Genomic DNA, 14,320 nt, shown 5'->3' on the forward strand with positions numbered 1-14,320 from the left:
TCCTATGAGACGAGGCGGGGGGTGGTTTAAAGGATCGTTGTTGAGAGGCTGTGAGTCTCTCTGCGGGCCCGTATCTCTGCAAGTCCGCCGGTGTCTTTGTGAGTCTGTCTCTGTGAGTGTGTCCCTGTGAGTCCGTGTCTCTGTGAGTGTGTCCCTGCGAGTCTGTGTCTCTGTGAATCGGTGTCTCTGTGGGTCCGTGTCTCTGTGAATCGGTGTCTCTGTGAGTCTGTGTCTCTGTGAATCGGTGTCTCTGTGGGTCCGTGTGCCTGTGAGTGTGTATCTGTGAGTCCGTGTCTCCGTGAGTCTGTGTCTCTGTGAGTCTGTGTCTCTGTGAATCGGTGTCTCTGTGAGTCTGTGTCTCTGTGAATCGGTGTCTCTGTGGGTCCGTGTGCCTGTGAGTGTGTATCTGTGAGTCCGTGTCTCTGTGAGTCTGTGTCTCTGTGAGTCTGTCTCTGTGAATCGGTGTCTCTGTGAGACCGTGTCCCTGTGAGTATGTGTCTCTGTGGGTATGTGTCTCTATGAGTGTGTCACTGTGGGTCCGTGTCTCTGCCGGTGAGTCCGTCTGTGTGAGCTCCACCATTTCAGGTTCATTTCATTTGACCAGGAGAGAACTCCAGAGATCGGGCGAAAAGTTTCTCATTTGCAACAGCGACCTGGGGCATGAGATCTTCTACCATTAGGCGACGAGGATTCAAGAGGTCTGACCCTCCACCCCATACCACCACCACCACTTCGTGTCCCGTGCTCGCCCGTCATAGGTGCTCGCTAACAGCTCTTTCCCCGGCAGACCCGCGTAGCCTATCCGGGGGCTCTTTGTCTTTGCCCCCAGTATTAGCCGCAGTGCTCAAGCGACCACTACCACCCCACCGCCACCCCCAGCGTCGCATTGCATTCCGTGAGCTGTCTGCCTCTGGTTTGACTTTGTGTCCACTGCGTTGTCGCCGTGTGACACAGTCCGTGCAGATGTCGAGTTAACACGACGCTGGAGTGCCGCCGTGGGGGTCCTGCAGAGCGCATCTCGCCGTCCTGCGACGAGGCACGGTAATAAAAGTCGTGCATCGATCATCACCGGCAGCGCATTTACACTGCCGCCTTTAGAAAGATAAAAAAACATCTCGTGGACATTGTGTCAATTTGAAGGTCGGAGGGTAAAACTACTCGAACGACAAGTCATCATCGTGTGCCGGGGCTCCTTTACCTTTGTCCCGCCGTTAAAGTCGCGTGCACACTCTCGCGAGTTCAAGCACCGTATGCACCACCCCTTAAAGAACACGTGACGCGCACCTTGTCCCTCCGACGTATCAATGTGCACTCTGCCGGGTCAAGTCATCGTATATCCCACTGCCTCTTTAAAATGCCGCCCATTCACCATGAACCCCCGCGACAGTGTTGAACATTGCGGTGTATCGCACGGGGCCCCTTTAAACCGCAATGTTGCAGCGTATACACTGCCCCTTTGTGAAGATCTCTGTGTGGGGGGGGGGTGTTCGTGGTAGGGGGTGGTGGGTGGTGGGGGAGGGTGGGTTGGTGGTGGGCTTTTCTTAAAGCACAGCTGCGTCATTCATTCATTCACCTGACAGCCGCCCCTGGGCTTGCCCAGGCGACTCAGTCAGCTGTGCACAGACGAACAAAAACGCTCCCGCGCGCGCACACACACACGCACACGCGTGCCATCTACACGTAGCAAGCACATCGCGCACACACGTGTTCGTGCGTGCGTGTACACACACACATATGTGCCTGTGCTCATATTACCGGCCACGCCACCAATCCACTGGAGCGCCGTGCCAGCCTTTATAGGCGCTCGCGAAGAGCAACGCGCTCCCAACAAAGTCTGTTGCGACGACGACTGCGCGCAGACGGAGAGAGAGAGATAGAGAAAGCCTCTGTCTGGGCGCGTCTTTGTTGTCACAGCCGAACGGCAGTGTCTAGACATAGCTTCTTCCCTCCAGGCCGCACCGGTGCTGCCGAACAGACACAGCGAGCCCTTTGCCACGACGATCATGGCACCAACGCAGCCTTAAATGTGTCGCGCGCCCCCCCAGATCGCAGACGCCGCGCGCCCGGGATGTGCTGACTCATCCCTGGAGGAGGGACTGTCGCTGGTGACCCGCTGGATCACCCTGCCGTGGTGAGCGACGTCGTCCCGCGGTGAGCTGAATCACCTGCAGGGGACTCCTGTGGTTCCGAGTTAATCTGCCGGGCCATCTGCTGAGCTGGTTTCGTCATCTGGTGAGCTGAGTCGTCATCTGGTGAGCGAGGCCGCCTGCGAGGTATCCTTCAGGGCCATCTGCTGGAGCTGCAATCGCCTGGTGGAGCTGCTGATCACTACCACCGCTGCGACCCGGCCACCGCTACAACTCGACCACCAAAGCTACCCGGCCACCGCTACAACTCAACCACCAGGACCCCCCCCCCACCGCCCCTACCCAGGGGGGTGCCATGTCGCGCGAGACCTGCTGCGAGGAGATGGAGTGCGGCATCTGCTACGGGGAGTACTCGCGGCGCGGGCGCTCCGTGCCCAAGCGTCTGCCCGCGTGTGGCCACTCGTTCTGCGGAGCCTGCGTCTTGCTGTTGGCGCGGCCCCAGCAGGGCAAGGGCAGCAGCAGCAGCAGCGCCCTGCCGTGTCCGCTCTGCAGGGCGCTTTCCCTCGTGCCAGCGCAGGTAAGCGGGCGTCCTCCCCGACTCTCAAACACCTTCGTCGCATCTTCCATGCGTAGTGCCCAGAGAACGATTGTTTAAGGGCGCTTCGTAAAAAAATTTAATTATTATATTATGCTCATTATTATTTTAGGCCACGGCTTTAACGTCTCACTCGGTATTGTTTTTTTTCCCTTTCTTGAACGATGTCAGCCACATAGGCTGGCTTGTTGAGTATGTAGGGGGGGGGGGGGTTATTGGCGTAAGGCACTACCACTACAGACCAATACTGGCATTCATCTAATAGATTTTTGGGGCGAGGTTCGCGTGAGTAGAATGTGTCGTACACCCTTCTCCACACGACACGGTCAATTAATAGAGTTGTCACGTGATGAACAAACGCTGCCAATGTATATAACTGCATTCAGCAGCAGCATCACCATCGCTGGCTGTGTTGGAGGGAGCGATCCACACACACGCTTATACGATTGGATAGTCCCACGTTTTCGCCGTTGCTTACAACTAGCATCATCAAATGACCAGTCAATCATACAACTATGAATCGTCAGGTTTGTCACGAATCTCACCAGGCTCCCCTAATCCATGGTCACCAGACTGTATATTATTGTGCCCTACATTTAATGAACGTCCTTGTAGGACGTTGTTAACCCGAGGCACTGTTCACGCGGGTGATATCACCAAGGCCCGATAGGGGAGGGAGGGGCAGGGGTTGTTGTAAATTCGGGGGGGGGGGGCAGGCGGGGGTGGGGAGGCCCTCTTTATAAATTAAATCCCTCCAGCCCTTGACTGTTAAGTCCCACCACTCCGTGCCCAGTGGTGACTCCAACCGCTCCGTTGTTATTCACCTCCAGAGGTATTTTAATCATCGGTGTTGAATCGTTAATAAGCGAACTGTGAAGCCAAATCAAGCCGGTAGTGACACCGCACAGCGATGCCATTGTGTTGATGGCCAACTCACACTGCAGATGACATCTGTGGGGAAAAGAGCTTCACTCTTAACAAAGATTCTGATTCTGACACAACGGGATTCATCACTTTGTGACATTTTTGAGTTTTGTGTTTCGGTCACACTAGGAAGCATGGCTGTGGGGGGGGCTTCAACATCCTCAGGTTTCCGTGGTTTCTTCCACGAGCAAAATGTAACTGGTATTGGGCCAAACATCCCATTGGCTCATAATGAAGGTGTTTGGGTGAGATCGCGTCAGTATAAATGTACCGTGAAGCCGCCACCACCCGACACAGCCAACCAGTAAGGTTCGTCACATGAACAAAACGTGCCAGTTAGTTACTACTTCAGCCCACCGGTGTGTTGGAGTAAATCCACAACAAGTACAATTTGAGTATTGCGACGTTTCGCTGGTAATTGCATCCGGTCGTAACTCATTTGTCACGTTCTGTTGACGTGACGAACCTTACTGGTTGACTGTGTCGGATGTTGGCGGGTTACGACACATTTATATTTCGATTTAAAGCTTTCGTGACTGCAGGGATTCATCTTCTTGGTTTTTTCGGTAAAGTCACGTAGAAGGGAAGTAATAAAATAATAAAAAATAAAACATAATAAAATTAAACAATTTTTGTTTAATTTTATTATGTTTTATTTTTTATAAGAAATAATTTGTTTAATTTTATTATGTTTTATTTTTTATTATTTTATTACTTCCCTTCTACGTGACTTTACCGAAAAAACCAAGAAGACACATTTATACTTACACGATCTAACCCAAAAACCTCCATTAGCAATAATATCGCTCGCAAAAGCTTACTACCATTTGTCATCCCATTTGCCGCAACAACTAAACGTACCTGCAAATTATTTCTTATGCAGATGCAGAGCAACAAACGACAATTTGACATTCAGCTGGGCAAGCCAGACTACCGTGTCAGGAGCAGCGGAGTAGTGCATCATCGCCGTGATGTTTCCCCTTCGTATTTGTGGATCGGGGCATTGCGCCGTTACACGTTGTACGGTCTGTTCTGGATGACCACGGTCGCGCACAACTGGAGATAGTTAATTTCCCATGTGTGCATCAGGTATCCGAATCTACTGCCATGGTTTGTGCAGTGGATGCGGTTTAGGGTGGACCGTGAGCTTCGTTGAAGATCAAACCCAGGGTTGTTCTGCGTTGATGCGCTTTGCAAATGAATGCAGCATCGCTCCGCTACTGCAAACAAACAGCCTTGGCAGGACCCTCCTGAAGCATAGTCTTGAGACTCAGCGAGGCTTTCCAGTGCAAGCTCGCGGAACATACATTTAACGAACATTGTAATGAGACGGCAGAATGTTGGCAATTGTACGTGTCCATGTTGAACTTCTTTCGCTTCGCCACAGAGGTAACCGCACTAATCGGAGGTGCGGGGCAGGGAGAGGTGGGGGTGGAAGAACAACAAACTCATCACATCCCACACAACGACGAACAAACTACGCGCACGTGTTTAACCATGGCAGTCCAACTGCACGCATTTTAACTGCCATGGTTAAATGCACGCATTTTAGCCCAGGTCTCCCTTGAGAGTCACTCCCAGCTGATCTCTGTGGGCTCGTAAGCGGTCGCGAAGCACTCTGGGGAGCATCTCGCGTTCATTGCGCGATCAATCAACGATAGAGAGACGGGAAGACAAAGGTCCCCCGTATAGCCTCTCGCCGTTTGTTGGGGCAAGTGCTTCTTCGCGAGCGCATGACGTGGGGGTGGTGTGGCCAGTACCACGCGCCGGCCGCCTTTGTCTTCCCACTGTTGACGTTTACACACCGTGCCCGTTGCTTTATTTAAGGCTGAGTCGACCTATAGCTCGCGGAGGTCTGGATAAATCCGTCGCTGCTGTTGGCCGTGAATGGGAAATCGAGGTCAGGTTGCCGGGTTCGTCGCGCGGCGCGCTAACCACTGCGCCACCGCTCCATCTCGCACGAGCGAGGAGGAGAAGACCCTGGCAACCCAGGGGTTTCACCCCCCCCTTCCCCTGAAACTCCATGCCTCGGGTCCCCCTCAATTATTCACGGTGCGGCCACGGAGCGGAGGGGCAATGGTGGGGGTGGTGCCGATGGTGGTGGTGGTGGTGGCATTGTGCTGGTGGCAATCGTGGTGGTGGTGATGGTATTACACAATAGCCACGTTGCTTCATTGTGTGTAGTGGTGGTAATGTTGTTGGTAGTAGTGGTGGTGTTGGTTATGGTAGTGGCAGCCAGCCCATGGCACCTGGGTCTATCCTGTGACCTCCTGCCAGTATGCCTTCAACACTTCACGTGGTCTCAAAGTGCACCTGGCCTGGCACAGGTCCCGTGGTGACGTCACCGTCACTTGGTGGCGAGAGGGCCAATTGGTCGTGGCAGTCTAGGCCTATTGGTCGTGGTGTGTATTAAAACACCGGCACTGGGGAGACAAAGGCGGCCAGACGTGGTGCTAGCCACAGTGCTCCCCCACAGGTGCGCCGTGTTGGTCTTCATTCGGCGCTCGCTAACAGCACTTGCCCCAACAACCTCTGTAGGCTATACAGTACAGGGGATCTTTGTCTTTGTGTGTCTATGTTGCTCGTGTGTGTGTGTACAGTGTGTTTTAGTGTGTGTAGAGGGCCTGGAAAGCACACACGTAATTATCCCTGAATTACTATGGCACTAAATATGATGATGCTGCTGCTGATGCTACCGATGACGTCAACTCTGATGCTGATAATGCTGCTGGTGCTGCTGCTTCTGCTGATGATGCTGCTGATGATGATTTCTCCTTCCGCAGGGCCCGGAGTTGCTGTTGGCGCTACAGGACGACATTTCGCTCACGTCGCGAATCGTCAGCCGGCCCGGCGGCGACGAGGAGGATGGGGGGGGTCACGTGACGGGCGAGAGGGACGACGGCGGCGGCGGCGATGAGGAGGAGGAGGACGAAGAGGAGGATGAGGCTAACGAGGTGGTGGTGACGTCGCAACGCGTGGAGTTGGTGCTGCCGAAAATCAAACTCCTCCCGCTGCGCATGTTCAGGCGCGTGCCTTACAAGAAGCTCTTCTGAGTGGTCATCATCAGCAGCAGCAGCTACTGCTGCTGCATCATCGTCATCAGCAGCATCAGCAGCATCATCAGCTGCAGTAGTAACCGCATCAAAAGCAGCATAAAAACATTGTCATGGAATGCGCTTTTGTGTCATCATCAGCATCATCATTAGCATCAGCAGCAGTGTCAACAGCAGCAGCAGTCCGAAGAACGACATCATTGTCGCATCATCTTCATCAGCAGCAGCACAGTAACATCAGCAGCAGCAGCAACACCATAATTGGCATCAGCATCATCATTATCAGCAGTACACATGGGGTGATCATCACACTCCTCTGAGTCAGTCGGCAGCATCATCACCATCATCAGCGGCGATGCCACCTCACCGTCACCATCTGCTACCGTGTGCTCCCTGCTCCTCCTGCCCCCTCGTGTCTCCCACCCCTGGGGGGAGGGGTGCGGGGGTGAGAGGGTGGTGGTGGGGGTAGCGAGATATTTGGGGGGTAATGTCACAACGTAGGCTTGATGCTGGACATTAGAGCCACCACCAACACTACCGCCGGCTCCGCCACAATCACCACCACCATCGCCAACACCACCACCCCTAGTGCCTCTACCACCTCCACCACCACAAATGCCACAATCACCAACGCCACCACTACCGTGTTCACCACAATCACCGCCACCACTGCTATCACCACCACCACCAACAACAACATCCGCCATTCGCCACTAAGCGGTGGTGACGTCACCACAGCGCTTGTGCCACGTGAAGGCCACTACCACCATCACCACCACTACCACCAGCACCACCATCCCCTCCACCACCATAACTACCTCCACCACCATCGTCATTCAATCACCGCCACACTGTTACCACCACCACTGCCACCACCACCACGCCGTGCCTCCTGCAGCGGCACACCGACACCCCCACTCGCGTATTGACAAAGAGTCAGCCTCCTCCTCCTCAACAAAAGCAGACAAAGGGGAACCAGCTTTCACTGCCCGCAGCGGTGAGCCCCGGAGGGATTAGCCCACCAATTAATAGAGGGGTCATCGATTCACAGATGACCGGTAATCGATATCGATGACCGCCTCAAGAAGGGGGCCCACAGAGTCGGGTTCGTCACGAAACCCACGCTAACATGGCGCCACGGTGGCGAGATGTTAACTACCTCGCCTGGTACACAGGAGGTCGTCGGTTCCATTCCGACTCTGACGCCTGCTGCTGTATATTTGGAGCTTGCGGTGTCTCTCTCTCTCTCTCCCCGTGGCCGCGTGGATTTGTCTCCGGGTCCTCCGGCTTTTCCCTGCACATTTAGAATCAACATCGCGCGTTTAGAGTATTTGGCTGCAATAACGTTTCCACTGTCAACGCTGTCGGCCTCCGTTGGCGAGAGGACGAACGGAGCGAGGAGGGGTTGGTGGGCACAGCACCCGTCGAGGGGAGGGCCATGGGAGCTCGACACGCGCGTTCCCAAGTGTTGGTGGGAAAAGCCGGAGGGCCCGGAGACAAATCCACGGGGAGAGAGATGACAACAACAACGACGATAACAACAACAATGACGACGACAACGACGAGGATGATGCTGACGATGTCCCTACTTCAGTTGAAACGTGTCCCCCCCCCCTTACGCCTCTCCCCTGCGTCTCGCGCCCAATGCGTGAGAAAACGATCACGTGTCACGTTTAAATTATTATTTGTATATTATTCTAAGTTTACGTAGCGGGGGAGGGGGGGGAGTGGTGGCACAGTGGTTGGCGCGCGCTGAAGCTAAAATCTGAAGTGGACTGCCCCCTCCCCTCACCCCCATCTTTTTGTGCTTCACCAACCCACACTGACAGAGCGTGGTGAAGTATGGTCAAACAACCCCCCCCCCCAAATGACTGACGTGGTGTGGGGTCATCGAGCAGTGGCTTTAACAAAGGGCTGTACATTCAATTGTTGTTGTGAAGACTCGCGGTCTTGTTTTGCAGTAGTATTAGAACGACAGTATTATTGTTACAATTATCGTTTGCCTTGTAATGTTCAATGCAAGTCGCTGTTGTTATTATAAATGGGGGGGGGGGGGCATTCTCCCCTCGTTTCGTGTTATGTCTCCGGGACTCTCCGCTCTTGCAAGCAAACCAACACCGACTCCGGCAAGACGCGGGGCGGTGAACGTGTGTGTCTATGTTGCTCGCGCGCTCGTTAGCTTCTTCGGTAACTGAAGTCAGTTCACACGCTCGCTCAAACTCACCCCCACCCACCCCCGTCACTCACTGACTCACTCACCTGACCACTCACTCGCCTAACCACTCACTCACCTGACCACTCGCCCGCTCAATCACTCCTTCACTCAGTTAACCCCCTCATCCACTCACACCCACTCACCTTACCACTGACTTAATCACTCCCTCACTCAATTGCCCCCCTCACTCAGTCACCCACTCACCTCACCCACTCACCGAATCACTCCCTCACTCAGTCACCCACTCACCTCACTCACTCACCGAATCACTCCCTCACTCAGTCACCCACTCACCTCACCCACTCACCGAATCACTCCCTCACTCAGTCACCCCCCTCGCCTCACCGATGGCACTCTCCACTCGACAGACGAAGCTGCCGTAGAAGCTCACGGCGCGTGCGCGCGAGACGTCGGCCACTTGTGACGAACAAGGCGCGTCACACAAACCGAGAGCCCACGTGGGCAGCCACACGTGGGCAGCAGTGACGACGATGACGACAACCGCCGCTAATGCGCACGCGGGAAACGAAGTTGGTGCAGCAATGAGGCCTTCCAGAGGCGACCGAATTTCACAACTAAAGCAGCTTCATGTTCTTGGGTCTTTCGGTAAAGTCACGTAGATAGGTTCAAAGAAAATAACAAAAAGTTACAAAAAACTACGACGTTTCGATCGCAACACAAGCGGTCGTCTTTTTTTTTTCCTGAAGACGACCGCTTGCTTGTGTTGCGATCGAAACGTCGTAGTTTTTGTTATTTTTTGTTATTTTCTTTGAACCTATCTACGTGACTTTACCGAAAGACCCAAGAACATGAATTCCTGCAGTCACGAAAGCTTTAAGTCAAGATCTAAAGCGGCTTCCTGGGCGACAATCGAAATCGCGGGAAGAAGAAGCAGCAGAGGAATGCACCCAAAAAGTGTTGTTTACATTTATTCAGTTATTTGGGGTTCTCGTATATAGTCTAATAATACATTTAATGCAAACGAACGCACCCTTTGTTTCGTTTGTAAAGTTTAGCTCCGTCTCTTAAACAACAACAACAAACTCCTTCCCAGCAGAGTCCTGCCGCAATGCGATGTTGTGGCGAGTTCCTTCCTGATCGAGGGTGTGGGTAGGAACGGGTTCACCATCCCGCCTCCTGTACTGCCACCTCACGACCAAACGCTTCTCCCGAGATTCCTCGAGAAAATTGGGGAGCGGCGGTGCAGCGGTCAGCGCTAACGCTGCGCTACGAACCCGGCGACCCGAGTTCAAATCCCGCTCACGGCCAACACCGCTGACGATTATCTGAACCGGTCCTGGGCTTCCTCTGGATCGACTCGGCCTCAAATGAGTACCTTGTGCAGTGTTTAAACATCGCCACTGGGCAGACAAAGGCGGCCGGGCGTGGTGCTGGCCACCGACCCCTTCCATGTGCCGTGCTGGCCTTCATAGGTTCTCGCTAACAGCACTTGCCCCAATACTCTGTTAAGGCTATTGGGGGGATTATTCTTTGGTTCTTTTCGGTTAAGTCACGTCTAAAAATAAAATAATAAATTAAAATAACATATTACGACGTTTCGATTGCAACACAAGCAATCATCATCAGGCATAAAAGAAATAGCAACAAAAATGTAACTAGAAAACTATAGACAGACATACAAGCAGACAGACATCACAACGGCACACAGAGAGAGGACACAAATCGGCACAAAGAGAGGGGTCGTTTCTGTGACGGTCCCTTAAATATAGAGAGGGGGGGCGGGGACGGAGAGAGGGAGGGGGCAGAGAGAATTAGCATATCAATGAGTGCTAATTCTCTCTGCCCCCTCCCTCTCTCCGTCCCCGCCCCCCCCTCTCTATATTTAAGGGACCGTCACAGAAACGACCCCTCTCTTTGTGCCGATTTGTGTCCTCTCTCTGTGTGCCGTTGTGATGTCTGTCTGCTTGTATGTCTGTCTATAGTTTTCTAGTTACATTTTTGTTGCTATTTCTTTTATGCCTGATTATGATTGCTTGTGTTGCAATCGAAACGTCGTAATATGTTATTTTAATTTATTATTTTATTTTTAGACGTGACTTAACCGAAAAGAACCAAAGAATAATTCCTGCAGTCACGAAAGCTCCTAAATTAAGATTATTGGGGGGATCTTTGTCTTTGCCTTAGAATGAATGAGCCAGCCGTGTGAGTTCGGGCTTGTGGCGCACACATCCACGTGTGAATCCAGCGCTGTGGTGGCAGCGATTATAATTATATACCGCAATATTTCATTGGAACTTGGAACAACAGTTTTCGCTCGCTTGGAAAGAGAGAGACTCAGGCGTGAAGAAAGAGGAAGGCAACGATTGCCCTTAGAGGAACCTGGCTCTTTGGCTGAGCACACATTTTCATGTTTACTGGGTAGCCTGCGCTGTTAGCGAGCACCTATTAAGGCTTGTGTAACGATGGCGTTGATGATGCTTGGTTAGTAGTCGTGGTGGTGGCATCATCTCAACGGCACGCCGCTCCACTTGTCCCTAACCACAAATACTCATTTGAGGCCGAGTCGGCATAGGGGAGGCCCAGACCCGATTCGGTAACGAAGAATGTGCCGCTGCTGTTGCCTGCGTCTCTGCCGTGTTTGAAAACACACGAACCTTCATAACCACAGACATCTCTTAGCTCGGTGGTTTAGCCTTACACGGACCATAAATATATGGGCAAGTGCTGTTAGCGAGCGCCTATTATTAATGATCGCGCGCGCACACACACACAGGGTATATTATAAACGGTGCAATATTGCAATACCTGTCAGATGTGAATATAAACCGCGCCTGATGATTGTTATGCCTTTTTACTTTGCGGAGAATGCGGTCATTCATGTTCTGCGCATCGTCCAATTGTGAAATGTCGTAAGCACGTGTCACCCGGCTCGCTGCGTGGAGAGAAGTCCGTTTAGCTGCTGCTGTTGTGGTGGTTGTTGTTGCTGTGCTTTGTTGGTTGTTGACGAGGGTTGTTGACGCTAAATAAAATTGTAAAGCTCTTCCAAGTCTCCCCCCCAGTGCTCCCCCCCTCACTCCCCAGCCCCCACCTCTCACCACTCCCCAGCCCCCACCTCTCACCACCCCCCAACCCCCACTTCTCAACACCCCCCAGCCCCCACCTGTCACTACCCCCGCAGCCCCCACCTCTCACACCCCCCCCAGCCCCCACCTCTCACTACCCCCCAGCCCCCACCTCTCACCACCCCCCCCCCAGCCCCCACCTCTTACCACCCCCCAGCCCCGACCTCTCACCACCCCTCAGCCCCCACCTCTCACCCCCCCACAGCCCCACCCGTCACCACCCCCAGCCCTCACCCCTACAAATAGTCTCCATAACCAAATAGATAAGCGGACTACGTCTCCTTCACGATATTTATTCATTTATGCTGGAGCAGCATTCCGATGAGCAATAAAGCTCTTTTTCAAAGATGTCCTTAACATATTTACCCCCCCCCCCCAAAATCATCAGGGATTGCTCCGCCCACCTCGGGGGTTGCTCCGCCCACCTCGGTGGGTGCTCCGCCCACCTCGGTGGGTGCTCCGCCCACCTCGGGGGTTGCTCCGCCCACCTCGGGGGTTGCTCCGCCCACCTCGGTGGGTGCTCCGCCCACCACCACGGTCACGTGGCCAGGGCTGACGTGGAAGATGGCCGCGGGAGTTTTGGTCGCTTGGCGGCAGCGTGCAAGGTAATGTACAGTACATTGGGTACAGTGCTCTTAAAATGTTACACATTAATAGAGGCGGGGGTGGTAGGGTCTACGAGAAGTAAGGTGGTGAGTTTGTAGCTCAAGTAAGGCCCAGGTCGTGGCCTCGTTCGTGTGAAGCGGACGCGTATTACCATGCGGTCCAGAAGATGGCCGTCTTTGAAAGCTTCCATCGACGGAGTGGAACATTTGAGTTGGTGGTTCGTGAGATTCGGATGTGGGGCGATTCGCAACAGCCGTGTGTGGTGATGTTATAGTGGTTAAAGCAGACCTGTCAACCGAATACGGTTTACCCAGTATTCTTGTACAGGGATATTCGAGTTTGCAGGTCCGTACAGCCGTTTCAATACGTGCAAAATCTATGTTGTCCGTTTGTGTTTCTCCCTTGTGATGGGACTTTGTAGGATGAACGTTGAGATTTATTAGGGAAATAAGGTCTGAATTGGTCTGTAATAAGGTAGGGAACTGATACGGGGTTGAGAGGTATGTAGTTTTTGATAAAGAGAATGCTTTTTTTGCATGTTCGCCACAAGTACGTGTGGTTAATGCAATGCGTCCTTGCAAAAGGTTTCTGTTTGGTGTTTTAACATCTTAACACCCGTTTTATTGCCAGAAAGGGTAAAACCAATTCTTATATTATCTAGGTATGTAGTTCTCATAAGACGTATTGGTCTCCCGGCCGATGCACTCACTCCCCTCCCTCCAACAGATTCAAAATGCTTCTGCGCGATTTAGTTCCAATATTCACTCCTTCAACACCACTGGCTTCCCGTTTACGACACTGCTGTCTTTTCATATACCTGACGCTAAGAGTCTTTAAACCTCTACGTGGGCTTGCCCCACCTTAACGTGGCTCAATCATGTCCTAACAACATGTCCCCCTCCTCTCGTCCTCTTCATTCCCAGTCTTCTCTTCTCACTCTGCCCCTCATCCCCAGTGCACGATGCCGTGCTCGCTGCTTAGCCCTCCTTGCACCCCTAAACTGGAATAACCCCCCTCCGTACATTGAGCAACATTTCCCATAAACTCAACACTGCCCATAGACTCAACACTGCCCATAAACTCAACACAGCCCATAGACTCAGCATTGCCGATATACTCATCACTGCCTATAGACTCATCACTGTCCATAAACTCAGCACTGCCCATAGACTCAGCACTGCCCATAGACTCAACACTGCCCATAGACTCAACACTGCCCATTGACTCAACACTGCCCATAGACTCGGCACTGCCCATAGACTCAACACTGCCCATAGACTCAACACTGCCCATTGACTCAACACTGCCCATAGACTCAGCACTGCCCATAGACTCAACACTGCCCATAGACTCAACACTGCCCATAGACTCAGCACTGCCCATAGACTCAACACTGCCCATAGACTCAACACTGCCCATAGACTCAGCATTGCCCATAGACCCGGCACTGCCCATAGACTCAACACTGCCCATAGACTCAACACTGCCCATAAACTCAACACAGCCCATAGACTCAGCATTGCCGATATACTCATCACTGCCCATAGACCCGGCACTGCACCATAGACTCAACACTGCCCATAGACTCAACACTGCCCATAAGCACAACACTACCCATAGACTCAACACTGCCCATAGACTCAACACTGCCCATAAACTCAACACTGCCCATAGACTCAACACTGCCCATAAACTCAACACAGCCCATAGACTCAGCATTGCCGATATACTCATCACTGCCTATAGACTCATCACTG

This window comes from Lampetra planeri, chromosome 28, assembly GCF_965212315.1.
Source record: "Lampetra planeri chromosome 28, kcLamPlan1.2.h2, whole genome shotgun sequence".
Taxonomy (NCBI): Eukaryota; Metazoa; Chordata; class Hyperoartia; order Petromyzontiformes; family Petromyzontidae; genus Lampetra; species Lampetra planeri.